The 22601-nt window shown below is 43.9% G+C and overlaps 1 long non-coding RNA gene across 1 annotated transcript; it reads left to right on the forward strand.

Annotated features, from left to right (window-relative positions):
* The first annotated feature begins 12545 nt into the window (after window positions 1-12545).
* Window positions 12546-16193, forward strand: LOC143776151 (uncharacterized). The gene is made up of 3 exons (XR_013215778.1): window positions 12546-12603; window positions 14756-14930; window positions 16165-16193. It is a non-coding gene; the product is annotated as an uncharacterized LOC143776151 (long non-coding RNA).
* The last annotated feature ends 6408 nt before the right edge of the window (window positions 16194-22601 follow it).

Raw genomic sequence — 22601 nt, forward strand, 5'->3', positions numbered from 1 at the left:
AGGAATATGACAAAGGATAATACACCTCCAGATATGATATTCCTACAACAAGAGCACCACTCCAGACCCGAATCACTAGGCATAAAGCACAAGCTATAATCGGCGACGCCCAAAGTCCAGCGCGACTATTTAAAGGCCGTGGACGTGACCCAGCCTCCAACATGATTACCAGCTAGATTAACCCCGAGCAAGCTGGATAAAATCTAGCCGACGCCACTGAGCGTGTAGTGGACGTAAGTCGAATTACTGCTGTCTGTCAGACGCCCTAGTGTGAACAGCGTCCGACATGACACGTGCTACAGGCCCACTGTTTAGATTTTGTTTTTCATGTTTTGCTGTGTGAATTTCTGGTCATTGTCTGTGAACTGATCAGGCCGGAGGGACGTGGACAAATTACATTGATACAGGGTGAACTGTTGTGTAAATATATGCATTTAGACCTCTGATAGTTCAGATGGGTGATGCAGATTTTCAATAAGAGCTATACATGGAACAAAATCAATAACAGAGAACCCAGTCTTTTGATTTTTAACGTTTTTCTTTTTCCTTTGCTTGATAATCTTTGAGCTTTTGGGGTGTTCTTTGCCAGTCCATTCTTCCAAAGAGTTATAGTCGTTCTCAAGGTAAAAGTCCAGCTGGTCAGGAAAAGGCGTTCCAGAGATAAAAGGACCTTTTCAAGCAGCAGAGAAGGGACGAGGAGGACGAGCAAGATGGCTTCAAGTAGCGTGAGTATGGACTTATCGACCCTTAAAAGATTAGCAAAGCACAGTAAATTTCATCCAGTAACCCCCACTATACCCATATCTGCAGAATTGCTGTGGTCTGCTCTATTGGAACAAGCACGTGGACATGATAGCATGTGCATAGACAGACGGTCGGGCTTGAATAAATCAAGTAAACGACTACAAATGTTAGCCAAACTGATCTGTGTTAATGAGGAATCCCTGTGCAATGCAGATTCCCCACATTTCCACTGCCAGTGTTGTGTGACTAATGTGCAGAGTGTGTGCTTTACAGACACAACTGGCAAAGAACGATCACTATCATGTGGACAGAGAAAAGCAGATATCTAGGCTTGAATTACAACTTATGGAAATGAAAAATCATTGTGTTGATATGGAAGCAGAGCTGACTCAGTCTGGGGCTGAGATCAAAGCTGTGAAGGACATGGCAGCAGCTAGTGATGCCATTATTAATCAGTTCAGTGTGGAGCTGGATACTAGTTCCCAACTGATTACTAGTCTGAAAAATATCATCAATGATTTTTCAAATGTGATGCCGGCTTTCTCTTTGTCTCTGAAAGCAAGGTCAGATCCCCGACCAATTGTGCCCTGCGCAGGGCTAAAAAGGGGGAGTGAAGGAACAGGTGAGGGATCAAATATTTTAGCAAATTTTGATCCAATAAAGAAATGTAAGGACAGGTATGTGCTATCTAAATTACAAAGAAAGTTCAAAGGTAACATTGTTAAGAGTGCATCCTTAGTAATGGAAGAGTTTAAAAGTTCCAAACAGAAGGAAGTATGTTCTGTCCAGGCCCCTAAATCAAGCATGGCATGTGTTAGATGTTATGCCTGTGCTGGCTCTGTCCCTATTGCCAGGTACTGCAAACTGTCAGGTACAATGAGAGAGAGGAAATATCATTCTGTGAAATGGTTTAAATGTGGTCACTTTGGACATATTGCAATGAACTGTTATTGCACAAGTAATTGGGAGGGGCCTAGCAATATTGTCAAGGAGCACAGACATTTACACAGACATAATGGCATTGTCTCTCAGTCTCATGTGTCCCACCATGTGCAGACTCCTCAAAATGGCCGATTACAACCAGAGAGGCTAGTGAGGCCTTGATGTAAACTCAGCTTATAAGAGTTTCTATCTGGCCTCTAGTCTTTCTGATTGTTTGTTTTGTTTTAGTTTCTTTTACTCTTCTTCTGTTTGCTAAGATTGCTCTTTTTTCATTGACATGTATTGTTAGACTAGTGAGGCTTAGGCTACTTTCACACTAGGGTCGTGCACTGCACGTCGCTATGCGTCGTTTTGTAGAAAAAAACGCATCCTGCAAAAATGCTTGCAACATGCGTTTTATCTCCAATTACTTGCATTAGCGACGCAGTGCGACGCATTGCCACACATCGCAACCGTCGTGCGACGGTTGCGTCGTGTTGCTTCGGACCGTCGCCACCAAAAAACGTTGCTTGTAACGTTTTTTGGTGCGTCGTGTCCGCCATTTCTGACCGCGCATGCGCGGCCGGAACTCCGCCCCTCCTCCCCGCACCTCACAATGGGGCAGCGGATGCGTTAAAAAACAGCATCCGCTGCCCCCGTTGTGCAGCGCTTCCACAGTATGCGCCGGTGCGCCGCAACGTCGCATTGCGACGTGCTGTGCACGACGCTAATGTGAAAGTAGCCTTAGACAGGAGGCAGAAAGACTTATCTGAGGTTCATTGTGATTGCAGTGATAACAGGATTTGTTAGTGTGCTGTTTTTTTGCTGTTTTCTATCTGACACCCTGTGAAGTAAATGAGGTGTATTTGTTGGTACTTTTATTTTTAGCTCCAGTTATCCATAGAATTCATAATGATAAGAGTAACACAGATCGCAGGATAATAGAGTCACTTCTATGGATGCTCTGATTTGTTGCTTGAACTAAGATAGGTAGGGAGGTGTGTGTTCACCTAGGCCTTGAAGTTCAGCTGTAAAATTGACTTTGTTTTCCTGGGCATCTTAGATTGGATAAAGGGTGTTGTTGCGTGAACTAATACAGGCGGAGAAGCATGGACAGATAACGGACGTACACGAGGGAGTGCTCTGGAAATCTCGAGTAACGAGTATATTCGCTCATCACTAATTGCAATATTTTGAGCGCTATAATTTTTCCATATTTCGGTCGACAGAATAATGTGAGGACTTGTTTATTGCAGGGCAAGCTGACAATTTTATTGGTACCATTTTTGGCCGGATGGCTTTTTTTGTTGCTTTCTATTCTGATTTTTGGGAGGCAGAATGAACTAAAAAAAGCAATTCAGGAATTGGTTTTTATGTTGTTCTGCTTGTGGTAACATTTATAACGCAGCTTTATTTTTTAGGTCAGTATGATTGCAGGGATACCACACTTATATGAATTTTTTATGTTTTGGTGCTTTTACACAATAAAAACTATTTTATAGAAATAAAAAAATATTCTTCATTGCTTTATTCTGAGAGCTACAGTATAACTTTTTTATTTTTCTGCTGATGGAGCTATTTGATGGCTCATTTTTTATTTTATTTTATGGTGTTCACTAAAGGGGTTAACTACTGGGATAGTTTGATAGTTTGGGTCATTCTGGGTGCAGCAATACCAAATATGTGTACTAGTGATGAGCGAGTGTACTCGTTGCTCGGGTTTTCCCGAGCACGCTCGGGTGGTCTCAGAGTATTTATGACTGCTCAGAGATTTAGTTTTCATCACGGCAGCTGGATGATTTACAGCTACTAGCCAGGCTGAGTACATGTGGGGGTTGCCTGGTTGCTAGGGAATTCCCACATGTAATCAAGCAGGCTAGTAGCTGTAAATCATTCAGCTGCGGCGATGAAAACTAAATCTCCGAGCAGTCATAAATACTCAGAGGTCATCCGAGCGTGCTCGGGAGAACCCGAGCAACGAGTACACTCGCTCATCACTAATGTGTACTTTTTTTTCCATAGAAATATTTTTTTTATTATTATTTTGTGCTTTATTTTTTATATATATTTTTGCAATGTTTTTTTTTTACTTGTCTACTTTGTCCTACTATGGAACATTCACTTTTTACAGTCTGATCACTTGTAAAGTATAGCAAAGCTGCTGCACTGACAAACTTGCTACACCATGCTCTATGCAAATTTGCTAGTCCTGCTGTCCTGGATGTCACCAGAACAATCAGCCCCTCTCGACGTCTCGATAAATCAGCTAACACCCGGCGGCGATAGCACGCGCATAGCCTCTGTTCACACAAAATCGCCATGACGTATCCATACGTCCAAGGTTGGTAAAAACCATCCAACCTAGAAGTATGGCTACGTCCAAGGTCATAAAGGGATTAAATGGGTGGTCCAAAACAAAGATTTATTTTAGTCCTAAATGTCTATTTAATGTCTGGTCTGTTTACGTCTAGTTAATGTTGATTAAAATAAATGTTAATTTTGGTGAATCCCTTTAATGCACTGGTTTATTAGGAACTTATTCCTACTTGCTACACTTAATGATACCTGGGGTGATGAAATCCATCCATCCATCTGTTTAATCTTTATTTGCAGTTTTGAGTTAATGATATGCTCATGTTTCAGGCCAGGCATGTGGAGGGTCTTCATGTGGTGCTCTGATTAGGTATTCATAATGAAGACTTCTGATAGGTCACTGATCCCTCACTGACCTGCCTCCTGGTTTACATATTGAATATTATACATATTGAAAAAAAAACTTCTGCAGGCAGGCACCAGTCATGGCACATGCGCTGCAGCACAATCGTATTGATAAAGTGTATATAATTATTATGGTTAAGGTTATCCTGATATTCCAAACAAAAAAAATCCATTTGAAAATGGTGTCAGTCTTGTTTGCGCAGTAGCCGCTATCTCATCTTCCTGTAGTCTGTTTCAAAAATAAAAGCCCATCATGGGTTTTCCTGAACAATGCTTTGGCCAAATAGCTTGACCAGGTTTTCCTGAACAATGCTTTGGCCAAATAGCTTGACCAGATCCATGCTTACTTTTATTTTGCCTTGTGACTCACAGGCACTCCAGCGGGTCTAATAGGACTCCGTCCACATCATGGGGCATACATATCGACCCTTGCATATGATCCCCTCCCTGCCTCACAGTATATATAATATTCAATGTGTAAACTTGGGGGCAGTTCACTGAGGGATCAGTGACCTGTCAGCCGTCTGCATTGTGAATACCTAATTAGAGCACCAGATGAAGACGCCCTCACAGCCCTGCCCCGGAGCACGAGCATATCATTAACACAAAAACTGAAAATAAAGATTAAACATCAACCACAAGACAGATTTCATCACCCAGGTATAATTTTAATCAGTATAACGGAGCCGACCTGACACTGTGTGTAGGCTACTGTGCACAATCCTGCTGACAGGTCCCTTTAATATCTCCTTTCTGTTCCCTTTACTCTTCTCAATCTATACACTTGGCCTGGGACAACTCATAAATTTCCATGAATTCCAGTACCACCTTTACGCAGATGACACTCGGATCTAACTCTCTGGCCCAGACGTCACCTTTCTGCTGTCCTGAATCCCGGGGTGTCTATCAGCCATATCCTCCTTCTCCTCTCGCTTCCTCAAACTCAATGTGGACAAATCTGAACTCATCGTCTTTCCTCCATCTCACAGATCTTCCTTACCTGACTTATCTATAGCAATTAATGACATCACGTTTTCCCCATACCGAAAGTCCGCTGCCTCAGAGTAACCCTTGACTCTGCCCTGTCCTTCAAACTGCACTTCCAAGCTCTTTCCACCTTCGTCGCCTCCAGCTCAAAAATATCTCCAGAATCCGTCCCTTCCTCAACCCTCAATCTACTAAAATGCTTGTGCATGCCCTCATCATCTCTCGCCTCAACTACGGCAACATCCTTTTCTGTGGCCTCCCTGCTAACACCCTTGCACCTCTCCAGTCCATCCTTAACTCTGCTGCCCGACTAATTCATCTCTCTCCTCGCTACTCCTCTGCTTCTCCCCTCTGCAAATCTCTTCACTTTCTCCCATTCCCTCAGCGTATCCAGTTCAAATTACTAATACTGACCTACAAAGCCGTTCATAACCTGTCTCCTCCATATATCGCTGAACTAGTCTCCCAATATCTCCTCTCACATAATCTCCAGTCCTCCCAAGACCTCCTTCTCTCCTCCACACTTATTCGCTCCACACCCAACCACCTCCAAAACATCTCCTGAATAACCCCCATCCTCTGGAATTCTTTACCCTAACACGTCTGACTATCAACCACATTCGGATCCTTCAGACAGAACCTGAAAACTCACCTCTTCAGGGAAGCTTACAGCCTGCACTGACCCCGCTGCCTCCTCACCACTACCGGAGCTACCGCCTCACCAACACCAGAGCTGCTGCAACCCCCAACCTACTGTCTCCTTCTCCACCATCCTGCAGACTGTAAGCCCGCAAGGGCAGGGTCCTCTCCCCTCTTTAACAGTCTGTGATTGGTAGTTTGTTTACTGTAAGTGATATTGGTAATTTGTATGTAACCCCTTCTCATGTACAGCACCATGGAATCAATGGTGCTATATAAATAAATAATAATAATAATAGTAATAATAATGTATATTAAAAACTCCACAAAAACAAGATGATTTATGAGAATAGTTATATTGTATCTATTTATTTATTTTTCTATTCATTAATTTTATTTGTACAGTTTCGTACAATGCCGTTGTAGTTATTGCTGTAATTTGAGAGGTTTATTAGAATTTTCTCTAGGGAAAAGAGCAATAATGACATCCAGGCATCAAATGGTATTACTATAGTAACATGGTACTGTAGTATGATCCCATAGAAACTCTGTCTGCTGCTATGGGGCACCATAATACTCCCTTTGCTACTAGTGGGAATAAATCTGTAGTATGAGTTATGGGTGGGGAAAAAAAGTACTTTGTATAAAATCAGAGCCGCATGGGGCTACTGTATAGGGCCGCATGGGGCTACTGTATGGGCCCACATCAATGTATTTGTGCTGAATTACAGATCCATACAACACAAATGTAGTATGCATTCAATTAGCACAATAACATGGTGACACTCAAATACTTAAAAAAATGAATATTAATAATAATAGTAATTCAAAGCCTAATAAAGAAGAACTGTAAACAAATTACCATTTCACTTCGGTGTATATTTTAGCCTTTGTAATTATATTCAATGATGTTCTATTTCTGGCAAATAATATTTTGCATGATTTTTAGCTTAAAACATCAATATTAATTTGTGCTCAAATATCAGCTGTCAATATAATTATACATGTATTTCTAATCTACACTAAATAGGAGAGATAGAAGAGTAGGGCACATGTAACAATAAATAGTTGTTCCAGGTCAGATGTAATAGTACACCACTGGGTCCCAGGAAAATCAATAGCATGGCAACTCAGCTGCAAGGGAAGACAATGCCTCAAGTGACAGCATCATTCCAACTGATTTTGCAAAGCTTCAATTCCTATTTAATTAGAAAATTCCAATAAGTCAGTAGAATTACTGTGCAGTGAAATGAAGTGCCCTATTGTCCAGCATAAAGGAAAGACAACTGACGTCTAAGCTACATGTTTTATAGTGTGATTTGTGACTTATATAAAATTCAGATGCTTCTCACAAAATTAGAATATCATCAAAAAGTTAATTTATTTCACTTCTTCAAAACAAAAAGTGAAACTCATATATTAGATAGAGTGATTACAAACAGAGTGATCTATTGCAAGTGTTTATTTCTGTTAATGTTGATGATTATGGTTTACAGCCAATGAAAACCCAAAAGTCATTATCTCAGTAAATTAGAATTAACAAAAAACACCTGAAAAGGATTCCTAAGTATTTAAAAAGGTATCTTAGTCTATTTCACTAGGCTCCACAATCATGGGGAAGACTGCTCAATTGACAGATGTCCAGATGGCAGTCATTGACACACTCCACAAGGAGAGTGAGCCACAAAAAGTCATTGTTAAAGAAGCTCGCTGTTCACAGAGTGCTGTATCCAAGCATAATAATGGAAAGTTGAGTGGAAGAAAAAAGTGTGGTAGAAAAAGGTACACAAGCAACCGGGATAACCGCTGCCTTGAAAGGATTGTTAAGAAAAGGCCATTCACAAATTTTGGGGAGATTCACAAGGAGTGGACTTCTGCTGGAGTAATTGCTTTGAGAGCCACTACACACAGACGTATCAAGGACATGGGCTACCAGTTTCGTATCACCGTGCTTGATTTGCCAGCAAACTCACCTGACCTGGCATTGTCAAGAGGAAGATGAGAGACACCAGACCCAACAATGCAGACGAGCTGAAGGCTGCTATCAAAGCAACCTGGGCTTCCATAACGCCTCAGCAATGCCACAGTCTGATCACTGCCATGCCACGCTGCATTGATACAGCAATTGATGCAAAAGGAGCCCCGACCACTTTTTGTATTGAAGAACTGAAATAAATTAACTTTTTGATGATATTCTAATTTGTGAGAAGCAGCTGTACATTTTTTCTAACACCCAGATCTCTAATGTGCTAGTGGGTACACACAGTGTCTCCAAAGGGTCCTAACACTGTGCATATGCTGTGCTTTTATTATGTAGTACCTGGTATGATTAAAGCTTGGGTGTTTAATTTATTTGATTAGGGGGTACTCTGTTCTTGGGTCAGTAAGGGCACAGGCTTCTTTATATATGACTTGAAAATGCCAAAACAAAATTAATGGAAAAACATAGGAAAAGATCCACTAAAAACACTTATAAAAACTCCATTAAAAGGACTTGAAACGCATGTACCATTTAACAAGTGTGCAGTGCCCTACAGCTGACACTACATATTAAGCTACCTTGGAATAGGCCATCAGTATTGTATTCACAGATAACAACTCCTTTAAGTGTAAATCCAACTTTTAATGTAGTTTCATTTATAGACTCAAAAAGTCTGTACTGATTGATGTTTTCATGCATCATTAGGACTACTTCACACAATATTTTATTTTGTCGTTTCTGGCAGGCAAAAAATTCTCATTATTTTGAAAATTATAACATTTCTGAAATGTCCCTTGTTTTTTATTGCATTTTATGACATTTGATGCCAGCAAGTGTTTGGCCAGCAGCTATTCAAAAGGATATGGGCAGTCTTCACCTTTCTGCTCAACTGTATGGTCCAACCGTTATGGACAGTGAAGTGTATACAAGTAAGTTGTCATTAAATATGGTTATCCAATAAGAAAGAGAACAAAAACAGTTTTCACATTCTGGAGCTGTTGTAGTGCAACTCCATTTATTGTTTGTGGGACTCATTCATACTCCTCTGGAATGAGTGGCTTTGCACCCTGATTCTAGTGATTATTGAGCCCCAGTGGTAGGCCACCATTTATCACCTATACTGTATACAGTTGTGTTAAAAAGTGTTTGTCCCTTTCCTGACTTCCTATTCTTTTGCTTGCTTGTCACACTTAAATGTTTCAGATCACTAAACAAATGTAAATATTAGACAAAGATAATACAAGTAAACACAAAATGCAGTTTTTACATGAAGGTCTTTATTATTAAGGGAGAAATAAATCCAAACCTACAGGGCCCTGTGTGAAAAAGTGATTGCCCACCCCTTAAAATATAAATTAACTGTGGTTTATCACATCTTTAGGAAGCTGAGTTCAAATTCCTTAGCCACTCCCAGGACTGATTACTGCCATACCTGCTCTCAATCAAGAAATTACTTAAAGCGGACCTGCCTGACAAAGTAAACTAGACCAAAAGATCATCAAAATTGTAGACATCATGCCGCAATCCAAAGAAATTCTGGAACAAATGAGAAACAAAGTAATTGAGATCTATCAGTCTGGAAAAGGTTATAAAGTCATTTCTAAAGCTTTGGGACTACAGTGAACTACAGTGAGAGACATTATCTACAAATGGCAAAAACATGGAATAGTGGTGAACCTTCCCAGGAGTGGCCGGCAGACCAAAATTACCCTAAGAGCTCAGCGACGACTCATCCAAGAGGTCACAAAAGACCACCAACATCCAAAAAACTGCAGGCCTCACTTGCCCGAGTTAAGGTCAGTGTTCATGACTCCACTATAAGAAAGAGACTGGGAAAAAATGTCCTGCATGGCAGAGTTCCAGTTTTGCCAGAAAACATCTTGATGATCCCAAAGACTTTTGGAAGAATACTTTGTGGACTGATGAATCAAAAGTTGAACTTTTTGGAGGGTGTATGTCCCATTACATATGGCATACAAGTAACACAACATTTCAGAAAAGGAACATCATACCAACAGTAAAATATGGTGGTGGTTGTAGTGTGATTGTCTGGGGCTGTTTTGCTGCTTCAAGACCTGGAAGATTTGCTGTGGTAAATGGAACCATGAGTTCTGCTGTCTCCAAAAAAATCCTGAAGGAGAATGTACGGCCATCTGTTCGTGACCTCAAGCTGAAGCGCGTTTGGGTTATGCAGCAGGACAATGATCCAAAACACACCAGCAAGTCTACCTCTGAACGGCTTAAGAAAAATAAAATTAAGACTTTAGGAGTGGCCTAGTCAAAGTCCTGACCTTAATCCAATTGAGATGCTGTGGCATGACCTTAGAAAGGCGGTTCATGCTCAGAAACCCTCCAATGTTGCTGAATTACAACAATTTTGCAATGATGAGGGGGCAAAAAATTCATTCAGAGAGTTGCAAAAGACTGATTGCCAGTTATCGCAAACGCTTAATTGCAGTTGTAGCCTCTAAGGGTGGCCCAACCATTTAATGGTTTAGGGAGCAATCACTTTTTCACACAGGGCCCTGTAGGTTTGGATTTCTTTTTCCGTTAACAATAAAGACCCTATAAACAGGCTCGCACTGCCTATCGTACAGACATCTGTCTTGGGACAGGAGAGCGAGGACTTTGCCACCAAGCTTCAAGGGACCTCTCCAACTAAAGTAGCGCAAGTAGGAAAGGCTTACGGACCTCACCAGGGAGAGGGATCCCCTAATGCCTCCAAGCTGTCTGAACCACAGCTACCCTGCACTTGGTACCCTGGACTGAGAACTGTTATCATCAGTAAACCAGGTAAAGACTGCAAACCTGTGTCCTCGTTCTTGCCATACCATCCACCACACCATCGGTGCTCTACACCAGGGAAGCCCTGGGGACCCCGCTTCACCTGTGGGAAGCATCACCATCACCCCAGAGGACCCCTTTAAGCAGCGTCGGTCCCCACTGACCAAACACCACAGGTGGCATCACGAACAATAAACTTTATTCACGAATCCCCTTAAAGACCTGCCCCTTTAATTGGGCGCCCAGGGCCACAGGCCAGGTCGCAGCCACCGTGACATCCCCTTTAAGACCGGACCCGGTACCGAGTGCCCCACGGCCCTGGCGGGCGTTCCATTAGAAATTCTCTTCAGATTATATTGCCATAGAGATGTCTTGGGTATAGGCTATGCTACATATTCTGTTGTAAAAAATACTCATCCATATTAGGCTGGGTTCACACTGTGTTACAGTAGCCCATTCAACACATACGTTAAACGGGCTGCTGTAACGCAAGTTCCAACTTGGCACCATTGCTAGCGCAGATAGAGCATCTGCTAGCTCTATCTGCGCTAGCAGTGACGGACCCGGAAACGCTGCAGCCAGCATCTCAGGGTCCGTCACTCAATGACGGCACATCCCTAGCGCACGTCCATTGTGGGCGTGCGCTAGTGATGCGTCCGACCTGGGAATTAATGGCGGCCGTCAAGGACTACGTTACACCGCGTTTATGCCGCGGTGTAACGTAGTCTGTCTAACGGACGGGTTCAACGCAGTGTGAACCCAGCCTTACAGGCCACCACTAAACGATAATGGGGTTTAATTTTAAAAACAACTGATATCTAGGCAGGCAGGTGTAGGATCTACTTCATACTGGACAGACAGGAACAGATTAAAGAACAGGGTAACTGGCAGGTACGACTGGAATACAAAAACATGTAGGACCCAGTTCAGATAGGACGATCAGGAACCGCTTTAGGAATAGCTGGGTCTTTGGCAAGGGGGTACAGGACTACAGGTACAGACAGGGAACCACAGATGCGGACAGACAGGGAAACGCAGATGTGGACAGACAGGGAACCAAAGAGGCAGACAGACAGGGAACGGCAAACGTGGACAGGCAAGACAGGACTCTGTTCACAAGGAGTAGGCAGGGTCAGGTTCACACAGGATGCATACATTGATAGGTACGGACAAGACAGACTGGGACAAGTTCACACAGGGTACTTACAATGAAGTAACAAACGTACTCACTAAATACTAATGCTGCACAGCGACAACAGATTAGAGATAGGCACTCGTTCAGACACTGCAGGTTTCAGAGATAGAACCAGGTTCAGATACTGTAGGTTTTAGAGACGGGTACAGGTTCAGAAAGTGCAGGTTAAGGATAGATACAGGTATAGACACAGCAGGTTTAGGGAAAGATCTAGACTTAGATACAAACAGGTTCAGGGATTGGTCCTAATTTAGACAAGGAAATTCACAGATACAGATTCAGGGTTCAGGCCTGAGAATTCAGCCCCCAGGGTGGCAGAAACAGGAATGATCAGATACAGGTACAGATTCAGGGTTCAGGCCTGAGAATTCAGCCCCCAGGATGGCAGGAACAGAAAAGGATCTGGCAACTCAGCAGTGCACACACACGGAAATAGAATGTTACTCAGGCTCCTTCCAAGTGGCTCCTTCCACTCAAGAATAGCCTGGGGACACATTAGGAGTACACACACTGTCTCTCTAAGAATCAGGAAGTTCCCCCACGTGCCTCCTAAGCATGCACAGCCAACAGAGGACACAGAGTTTACAGCATACAGCAAGCAGAGGACAAAGTGCTCACTGCACAGCCTGGAGTGGTGAGTACGCCGGTGTCCCTGCATGGTGGGGGATGGGAAGCCATGCAGGGATGCAGGCAGAGGTGTTACATTGGGCAGACAAATAAGTTCATGAAAACACCTGTCATCCTAAAATGACTGAAGCAGGGATAACAGAAAGTACCACCCTGAAAAAAAAAGTATACCTGCTGTGTCTCGGTGGACAGAGAAACCGACCATAAAGCACAGGCCCAAGGGTTCGAACACAGAGGCATGACAATGAGTATTCTCTATAAAATTCTTCAAACTAGCTCATTATTTCCAGATGAATACAATAAAATGATATGATTCACCATGCTGGCCATTCATATGACATTTAAATGCCCCATGAGTTGTGATTAATTCTAGTCATTATTTAGAAATACTATTTATATTGACACTAGATAATCGCTCACAATGCAATTTCCTATCAACTAACAGGGGTATGCAGGTGAGTGTAACACGTCTCCTTCCCTGATTAGCTGTTCCCTTTACCTGTGCAGCACAGGTATCACTAACAGAACTAAGCTGTAGAGGACATGACAACTTGTTTGCTTTCTTGGCTTGTCTGTTTAATATTGCAGTGTTCCGCCTCTTCCATGTCTCCTGATTGATGACTTCATGTTTTAGTGGGAAAGTAATTGAGCTGTCGGCTTTTCACTCATGATATACTCCACCAAGCCTTAGCTTGGTCACCAGAAGACTCTATTACAGCATTACGTTACCATCAGAATCTGTGACAATCATTAATAAGCCTTTCCTTGTAAATGAGTTTTGTAGTTCACTGGAAATAAAGCTTAGACTTTGTATGATGGAAACTTGTAACATCTATCATTGTAAGTCAGAGAAAAAATTTCATTAATATACAGGGTCCGATGCATTTCAGAGTAAAGCTGCAGTGTATGGAGAAGGGTAATGTCCGTTTAGATCCTAAATTATTTCGAATTATTTATCATAATTCCACCTCTGTTTACCAGTACAATGGAACTGAGACATTAATCAAGATGTGATTGAACTATATAGATTCTGCTCTTATTCAAACTAATTCTACTCAGTCCCTTGATTTTCAAAGGCTTAAAAACACCATTGAATTTGACTGATAAGTCATTTGTGGTGTGGACTGTTAGGGTACTGTCACACAGTACCATTTTGATCGCTACGACGGTACGATTCGTGACGTTCTAGCGATATCGTTACGATATCGCAGTGTCTGACACGCAGCAGCGATCAGGGATCCTGCAGAGAATCGTACGTCGTAGCAGATCGTGTGGAACTTTCTTTCGTCGCTTGATCACCCGCTGACATCGCTGGATCGTTGTGTGTGACAGCGATCCAGCGATGTGTTCGCTTGTAACCAGGGTAAACATCGGGTAACTAAGCGCAGGGCCGCGCTTAGTAACCCGATGTTTACCGTGGTTACCAGCGTAAACGTAAAAAAACAAACAGTACATACTTACATTCCGGTGTCTGTCCTCCAGCGTCTCAGCTTCTCTCCACTGTGTGAGCGTCTGCCAGCCGGAAAGCGAGCACAGCGGTGACGTCTGACGTCACCGCTGTGCTTGCCGGCTATGGCGCTTTTACACAGTGGAGAGAAGGAGAACGCCGGGGACAGACACCGGAATGTAAGTATGTACTGTTTGTTTTTTTTACGTTTACGCTGGTAACCACGGTAAACATCGGGTTACTAAGCGCGGCCCTGCGCTTAGTTACCCGATGTTTACCCTGGTTACCGGGGACTTCGGCATCGCTCCAGCGCCGTGATTGCAACGTGTGACCGCAGTCTACGACGCTGGAGCGATATTCATACGATCGCTGCGACGTCACGGATCGTGCCGTCGTAGCGATCAAAATGGTACTGTGTGACAGTACCCTTAAACCCTTTATTTAATGACAAGTGAAGGAGATAAAAGGTCTGGAATTATCCCCAAGTGTTGATTTTACATGTGATAGATGTTTGTGAAAAACGCTCAATCTGCGGACCTAAGAGGTATCAATGCAAATGAACCATCATGGAGATGTGGGAAAAAAAAGCTAAAACATAAATATGTAATTAATGGGGTTTACCAAGCTGTTTAAAAATCTGCCCACAGACACAAATGCAGCTAAAATACAAGTACCGGTAAATAATACTAGCCCATTTATTCCTCTCCAACAGAGCGCCACATCGCCTATCGTATCTTGGCTGCAGCCATGACATCTCATGAACACCATTTGACCACTGCAGCCAGTCACTGAGCCTGAGCAGTACAGTATACAGTATCAGACACATGGGGTCATGTGGGGTGTACAGGACATCACGACGTATATGTGACATCACAAAGCCAAGCAAGGTAAGAAGATCAAGGAGGATCGGAAATGTTGCACTGCAACAGTGGTGAGTGAATGGGTAATAATACATTGTATTGACCTTAAAGGGAATCTGTCAGTAGGATCAACTCTCCTAAGCCATCTATATGGCCAAGGAGACTGTAATAATTATAGGGGATAATTCAGGAGACTCTTTGCGTGGAACAAGACAACAGGACACAGTTTTATAACTGGTAAAGTTTATATTATCACACGGTTATTCAAGCAGGTGCAGAGAGAAACTCAAGTCCACAACACTTGGTGCAAATAATAAACGCAGCTTAGCAGTCAATGGGAAACTTCAGAGGTAGATGCAAACAAACCGAAAGTCTATGAAGCACAGTTATTCTTGAGGAAACTTGACACGAATAGATCCTTGACTTAGTCCAGACACAGATAGATAAGCTATTAGGCAGTTCAAATCATATCTTAGCTCAACCAGGGAGGCCTGGTTAATAGTCTCAGGTTTTGCAGAGCAGAAACAGCTTACATGTCCAGCAAATGCAGATGGAAGTAACACGAGCAGCAGATGAAGGAGGATCACTGAACACCGGTGTATGCAGCAGGAACTCAGAGCAGAGTGGCAGGATCTCCAACACAGGTTCACAGAAACAGGTGCAGGTGCAAGGCCAGGGAGTAATCAGGAGCTGGATGCAAAGCAGAATAATCTAGCACAGACTGAAGGCTGGGGTGGAGTTTTATAGCAGGAAGACAAGTGCACATGAGACCAAAGACGCCATGTTGGAAAAGGGCAGTAATGCACAAAAGGTAAAAAATGTTCAGACTCCTGACAGAGGCAAAGAAAGTTTATTAAAATGATACCTTGATGTCTGCCATGGATGGGGGTGTTACCAGTGTGAGACATGTAGATCAGCAGCCTCACATGTCAGTCATAACATGTCTCTGGAAATGACTCATTTCATTTAAAATAAATTGTGGAGGCAGATTCGCAGGGAGATCAGTGTCTGGCCACAGATCAAATAGTGTATTTACATAGAAACCCCAAGGTTAGTGCCCACTGTAGAGCACAGGATACATTTTTTGCTTTCTATTTATTTATTATATTTTAATTTTTTGCAGATTTTTTCTTTGTATCATGGGGAACATTTGTACTTTTCTACATTATTTGTCCATGATCTTTTATGTTTATGAATTGTTAAAATTTTTGCCACTAATAATGATATATATTATTTATTTTATCTCCCTTTATTTCTGCAGCACAACACTATATAAGGTCTTTGCATTCCTGATCAGTTTTTCACCTGTAATTGCTACTCTTATCAACAGAGCGCCGCAGGGTGTGTTTCTATTGGTGGCCCAGCACTCCGGTCTTCACAGCAATGCATGCACACTGCGTCACACACTCCGTTGCTTCCCTTCGGTGGGGCACAGCAGTCTGACGTAAAGAAAATGCCGAGCGGGGTGATGTGTATTGCCCACCACCATCGAAGAGACGCTGCTTCCATCTGCAGCACATCTCAGTAATTCCCCTACCTGTATAAATATCTTTCCATCCAGGTTCACAACACACTCTCTGATGAAGCTAATGCAAAACGTGTGTAGGGGTGTCCTCTCTGTACAGTGCAGACATGCTGTATCTGGGTACCTGTGGCACTCACCTTATGAAACCAGGTACCTTCACACTAAACGATATCGCTAGTGATCCGTGACGTTGCAGCGTCCTGGCTAGCAATATCGTTGTGTTTGACACGCAGCAGCGATCAGGATCCTGCTGTGACATCGTTGGTCGGAGCTAGGAGGCCAGAACCTTATTTCGTCGCTGGATCTCCCGCAGACATCGCTGAATCGGTGTGTGTGACACCGATCCAGCGATGTCTTCACTGGTAACCAGGGTAAACATCGGGTTACTAAGCGCAGGGCCGCGCTTAGTAACCCGATGTTTACCCTGGTTACCAGCGTAAACATAAAAAAACCAAACACTACATACTTACATTCCGGTGTCTGTCCCCCGGCGTCCGCTTCCCTGCACTGTGTCAGCGCCGGCCGGAAAGCAGATTACAGCGGTGACATCATCGCAGTGCTTTCCGGCTGGCGCTTACACAGTGCAGAGAAGCACAGCGCCGGGGGACAGACACCGGAATGTAAGTATGTAGTGTTTGGTTTTTTTACGTTTACGCTGGTAACCAGGGTAAACATCGGGTTACTAAGCGCGGCCCTGCGCTTAGTAACCCGATGTTTACCCTGGTTACCAGGGGACTTCACATAGTTGGTCGCTGGAGAGCGGTCTGTGTGACAGCTCTCCAGCGACCACACAGCGACGCTGCAGCGATCGGGATTGTTGTCTAGATCGCTGCAGCGTCGCTAAATGTGACGGTACCTTTAGTATCCCGTAGGTACAATTTATTCATTGTGGGCATTCCCCCCTTTCTTTACTGGTGGTTCTAATCACATAGCTTATATTAGGAAACACAAGCACTTTATTGGTTTATATGTCCCTACTTCTGCCAGTGCCGGGTACTTTGCTGGTTAACTACATGTGACAGTCTTAATTTTCCCAGACATGTCTATTTCATACATGAACGTTTATTACCTTTATGAACTGTTTTCCCCCACATGGGAAGCGTGTTCATCTCATGATTTAGATTATGCCCCTTAATGACCGCCAATACGTCTATTTACTGACCTGAGATGTAAGAGATTAACATCCCCATACAGGTGACAATCCCGCAGCTGTAGGCTGGACACTATATCTGACAACTTGCTTCCTCAGCCTCGATCAGTCTTGGCACGACCATATCTTTTTAACACCTTAGATGCTGTTGTCAATAGTGACTGAATCATATAAATAGTTAACAGAGTATGGGGGCTTTCTTTTTAACCCCACCGGCACCCTGAGATCATGATTGTGTGGCTCTGATGTTTGCCATGGCAGTTCACAGCCAAATATCGGTCTTAGAGTCTCTTGGCCAGTGGCGTAACTACAAAGTTATGGGCCCCGGTGCGAACTTCCAAATGGGGCCCCCCCCCTACCCCCCCCTACCCCCCCACCTTCCCCCGCCCCGCTTCCCCTAGATACGCCTCGGACTGTTGCAGGAATCTCCTGCACTGCAACATGGTGTTGGGTGCCAGCACAGCCCGCACAGTGGTATATCCAGCACAGCCCGCACAGTGGTATATCCAGCACAGCCCGCACAGTGGTATATCCAGCACAGACCGCACAGTGGTATATCCAGCACAGACCGCACAGTGGTATATCCAGCACAGACCGCACAGTGGTATATCCAGCACAGACCGCACAGTGGTATATCCAGCACAGACCGCACAGTGGTATATCCAGCACAGCCCTCACAGTGGTATATCCAGCACAGCCCTCACAGTGGTATATCCAGCACAGCCCGCACAGTGGTATATCCAGCACAGCCCGCACAGTGGTATATCCAGCACAGACCGCACAGTGGTATATCCAGCACAGACCGCACAGTGGTATATCCAGCACAGCCCTCACAGTGGTATATCCAGCACAGACCGCACAGTGGTATATCCAGCACAGACCGCACAGTGGTATATCCAGCAGAGACCGCACAGTGGTATATACAGCACAGCCCGCACAGTGCTATATACAGCAGAGCCCGCACAGTGGTATATAGAGCACAGCCCGCACAGTGTTATATACAGCAGAGCCCGCACAGTGGTATATACAGCAGAGCCCGCACAGTGGTATATACAGCAGAGCCCGCACAGTGGTATATACAGCAGAGCCCGCACAGGGATATATACAGCAGAGCCCGCACAGGGATATATACAGCACAGCCCCCACAGGGGTATATACAGCAGAGCCCGCACAGGGATATATACAGCACAGCCCCCACAGGGATATATACAGCACAGCCCGCACAGGGGTATATAGAGCACAGCCCACATCTCATCTCATCCCCCCCCCCCCCCCCGATAATGGCCCCACAGTCCGGTTAAAAAAAAAAAAAACTCTCCTCACCTTTCCTTTTGCCCGCGCTGCTCCTGGCGGCTGCAGTCTGCCCAGGACACTGCAGGTGCGCGATGATATGACGTCATCGCGCACCCGCAGTGTACTGTCAGAGGCAGAGCGGGGAATGATGGGAGAGGAAGCGTCAGGTGACGCTCTCTCCTCCCATCATTGCATTGAACTATACCGGTGTCATAGACGCCGGTATAGTTAAATGCGGCGGCGGCACTGGGGGGGTTCCGGGGGAGGAACAGTGCAGCGGCCCACTACTGGCATCGGCTCTTCTGGCATTTGCCAGAAGTGCCCGATGGCCAGCCTGGCCCTGCTCAGACCTGCCGGCCCGGGGCCCCTGACCTGCGGGGCCCGGTCGCAATGGCGACCGCTGCGACCGCGGTAGTTACGCCCCTGCTCTTGGCTATAGCGGACTGTTCAGAAGTTACCAACATTTAGGTGCTAAAATACACTTACATTATCATAAATCATAAAGTGCCACAAAAAAACAATCTGAAAATCACTGGGATTTGTAGAAGAGTTATTACCACATAAAGTGATGCTGGTCAGAATTGTAAAATTTGGCTCCGTCACTATGGGGTTAAGTGCCTGTATTTATCTACCACAGCATTTTACCATCATATGGCTATTTGACTGTACATGAGGATTTTCCATTACTGACATGCTTTCTCTTTATGTATTTTTTTTACTTGTGTTGCTCTTTTTGTACTTAATAAACATGATATACAAGTTGTAAGATGATGTTATACATTTAAATAGTCTCCTCATTTTTTGTGGAATTATATACCATTTTTTGGGAGTCAGAATCTACTATATAATTGTCTAAGGGTCACTTCCGTCTGTCCTTCTGTCTGTAACGGTTATTCGTTTGCTGATTGGTCTCGCCAGCTGCCTGTCATGGCTGCCGCGACCAATCAGCGACGCGCACAGTCCGGAAGAAAATGGCCGCTCCTTACTCCCCGCACGCACTGCCCGGCGCCCGCATACACCCCTCCGCTCACCGCTCACGCAGGGTTAATGCCGGCGGTAACGGACCGCTTTATGCCGCGGGTAACGCACTCTGTTACCGCTGCTATTAACCCTGTGTGACCAAGTTTTTACTATTGACACAGCCTATGCAGCGCCAATAGTAAAAACATCTAATGTTAAAAATAATTAAAAAAATAAAAAATGATTATATACTCACCTACGCCGCCTTTCCCGCTCCTCGCGATGCAACCGCCACGTTCTGTTGGCACAGATGGTCTGGCAGAAGGACCTGCCGTGACGTCACGGTCATGTGACCACGACGTCATCACAGGCCCTGCGCGCCTGCGCAAGCAGGCTGGCACCGGAGGCAATATACTACGTGGCTGGCCAATATACTACGTAGCTGGGCAATATACTACGTGGCTAGGCAATATACTACGTGTCTGACCAATATACTACGTGGACTGTGCAATATACTACATGGACATGCATATTCTAGAATACCCGATGCGTTAGAATCGGGCCACCATCTCGTGAAGAAATAAAAAGCATTTCAAGGACTGATTTTATTGTTATTTGTTTTCATGCTGTCCATGGTGCAGGCCGCATAGATCAGAGGACAGGTTCACTTTAAAGAAATGGATGTGTGGTATTGTCATAAGATGTATTTCTCTAAAGGAATCATGTGGCTCCTTGTGATTGAATAGCGCTGTGTGATTTAGCTACAAGACTCATGTATTACAATAGATATTATTAACCCCTTAGTGACAGAGCCAATTTGCAGCTTAATGACCGGGCCAATTTTTATAATTCTGACCACTGTCACTTTATGAGGTTATAACTCTGGAACGCTTTTACAGATCCCGCTGATTCTGAGATTGTTTTTTCGTGACATATTGTACTTCTTGTTAGTGGTAAAATTTCTTCGATATTACTTGCGTTTATTTATGAAAAAAACGGAAATATGGCCAAAAATGTTTACATTTTGCAATTTTCAAACTTTTAATTTGTATGCCCTTAAATCAGAAAGCTATGTCACACAAAATAGTTAATAAATAAAATTTCCCACATATCTACTTTACATCAGCACAATTTTGGAAACAACATTTTTTTTGTTAGGAAGTTATAAGAGTTAAAATTTGACCAGCGATTTCTCATTTTTACAACAAAATTCAGAAAACCATTTTTTTAGGGACCACCTCACATTTGATGTCACTTTGAGGGGTGCACATGACAGAGAGTACCCAAAAGTGACACCACTCTAAAAACTACACCCCTCAAGGTGCTCAAAACCACGTTCAAGAAATGTATTAACCCTTTATGTGCTTCATAGGAACTGAAGCAATATGGAAGGAAAAAATTAACATTCAACTTATTTTTTTACAAACATTTTACTTCAGAACCAATTTTTGGTTAGATGCGGATACCGCGTTAGATGTGCAGCACTACTGACACATTTGGGCACGCCAATCTGTTAAGAACGCCCTCCTTAATTTAAGTGATGCATCCTACTGTACTCCACTAACTGGGACTGGCCCTTATATCTCCTATGCTCCATCAACGCCTAGCGATTCATATTGGCTATTGTCTCATTACAAATCTGAAGCCTTATGCCTTGATGTCACATTAGACGTATAACTACACCTGGGAGATTACTCTCCCGATAGGTCTCTCTGGGCTAGACCCCACATATATGGACCTACATTGATGTACAGTGATACCTATTAGATATACCACAAGAGCAGTCGGTTTACTGAGGAAGGTCTCGCTTTGACCAAAACGTTTATTTTGGACAGCAATAAAAAAAATTTTTTCAAAGCAACAACCACAAACAAGTTGAGTGCCAAATTATTTACTATATGTCACGTTTGGAGACCCCCTGATGTACCTAAACAGTGGAAACCCTCCAATTCTAAGTCCAACCCTAACCCCAACACACCCCTAACCCTAATCTCAACCTTAACCATAACCCTAATCACAACCCTAACGCAACACACCCCTAATCCCAACCCTAACCATAACCCTAACCCCTACACATCCCTAACCCTAATCCCAACCATAACCCTAATCACAACCCTAACCCAAACACACCCCTAACCCTAATCCCTAACCCTAATCTCAACCCTAATCCCAACGCACCCTAACCCTAATCCCAACCCTAACCATAACCCTATCCACAAACCTAACCCTAATCCCAACCCTAACTCTAATCCCACTAATCCCAACCCTAATCTCAACCCTAACCCTAATCCCAACCCTAATTCCAACTCTAACCCTAACTTTAGCCCCAACCCTAAGGGTATGTTTCCACGGGGCGTAATCTCTGCTCCACCCAATGTACCGCCCCCTGTTGTACGCGCGGTGATTCCGGATGTGTACACTGAACACATGCGGAATCACCGCATCGTATTCATAGACTGTGTTATTTATCTTGCAGAGACGGAGCGTCTCTGCAAGATAAATAGACATTACTGTGGTCTGGAAAGACGTGCCGCATGTCCGGTTACACAGGGCCGCCGGATGTGGCCCTGCATGCATAGTGGAGATGGGATTTTATAAAATCCCCTCCACTATGCTGTATCATCTGAACGCTGCGGATTGGATGCTGCGGCTGTATGCAGCGTCCAATCTGTTGCAAATCCTGAGCAAATGCTTAACGTGGAAACATACCCTAAACCTAATTTTAGCCCCAACCCTAACCCTAACTTTAGCCCAACTCACTTTAGCCCAA

This window comes from Ranitomeya variabilis, chromosome 5, assembly GCF_051348905.1.
Source record: "Ranitomeya variabilis isolate aRanVar5 chromosome 5, aRanVar5.hap1, whole genome shotgun sequence".
In the NCBI taxonomy this organism is placed as follows: domain Eukaryota; kingdom Metazoa; phylum Chordata; class Amphibia; order Anura; family Dendrobatidae; genus Ranitomeya; species Ranitomeya variabilis.